This window comes from Physeter macrocephalus, chromosome 16 (genome assembly GCF_002837175.3).
Source record: "Physeter macrocephalus isolate SW-GA chromosome 16, ASM283717v5, whole genome shotgun sequence".
Taxonomy (NCBI): domain Eukaryota; kingdom Metazoa; phylum Chordata; class Mammalia; order Artiodactyla; family Physeteridae; genus Physeter; species Physeter macrocephalus.
Window position 1 is genome coordinate 43,662,701 of NC_041229.1, and position 1,245 is coordinate 43,663,945.

Sequence of the window (1,245 nt, forward strand, 5' to 3'; positions counted from 1 at the left end):
GTTTCTGGGTATTTTTTGATTTCCTCTTTGATTTCTTCAGTGATCACTTCGTTATTAAGTAGTGTATAGTTTAGCTTCCATGTGTTTGTATTTTGTAGAGATCTTTTCCTGTAATTGATATCTAGTCTCATAGTGTTGTGGTCGGAAAAGATACCTGATACGATTTCAATTTTCTTAAATTTACCAAGGCTAGATTTGTGACCCAATATATGATCTATCCTGGAGAATGTTCCATGAGCACTTGAGAAAAATGTGTATTCTGTTGTTTTTGGATGGAATGTCCTATAAATATCAATTAAGTCCATCTTGTGTAATGTATCATTTAAAGCTGGTGTTTATTTATTTATTTTCATTTTGGATGATCTGTCCATTGGTGAAAGTGGGGTGTTAATGTCCCCTACTATAATTGTGTTACTGTCGATTTCCCCTTTTATGGCTGTTAGTATTTGCCTTATGTATTGAGGTGCTCCTATGTTGGGTGCATAAATATTTACAATTGTTTTATCTTGTTCCTGGATCTATCCCTTGATCATTATGCAGTGTTCTTCTTTGTCTCTTGTAATAGTCCTTATTTTAAAGTCTATTTTGTCTGATATGAGAATTGCTACTCCAGCTTTCTTCTGATTTCCATTTGCATGGAATATCTTTTTCCATCCCCTCACTTTCAGTCTGTATGTGTCCCTAGGTCTGAAGTGGGTCTCATTTTTTGATAGTTTGATTAATATGTGTCTTAGCGTGTTTCTCCTTGGGTTTATCCTGTATGGGACTCTCTGTGCTTTCTGGACTTGATTAACTATTTCCTTTCCCATATTAGGGAAGTTTTCAACTATAATCTCTTCAAATATTTTCTCAGTCCCTTTCTTTTTCTCTTCTTCTTCTGGGACCCCTATAATTCGAATGTTGGTGCATTTAATGTTGTCCCAGAGGTCTCTGAGACTGTCCTCAGTTCTTTTCATTCTTTTTTCTTTATTCTGCTCTGCAGTAGTTATTTCCAATATTTTATCTTCCAGGTCACTTATCCATCCTTCTGCCTCAGTTATTCTGCTACTGAGCCCATCTAGAGGATTTTTCATTTCATTTATTGTGTTGCTCATCGTTGCTTGCTTCCTCTTTATTTCTTCTAGGTCCTTGTTAACTGTTTCTTGCAATTTGTCTATTCTATTTCCAAGATTTTGAATCATCTTTACTATCATTATTCTGAATTCTTTTTCAGGTAGACTGCCTATTTCCTCTTCATTTATTAGG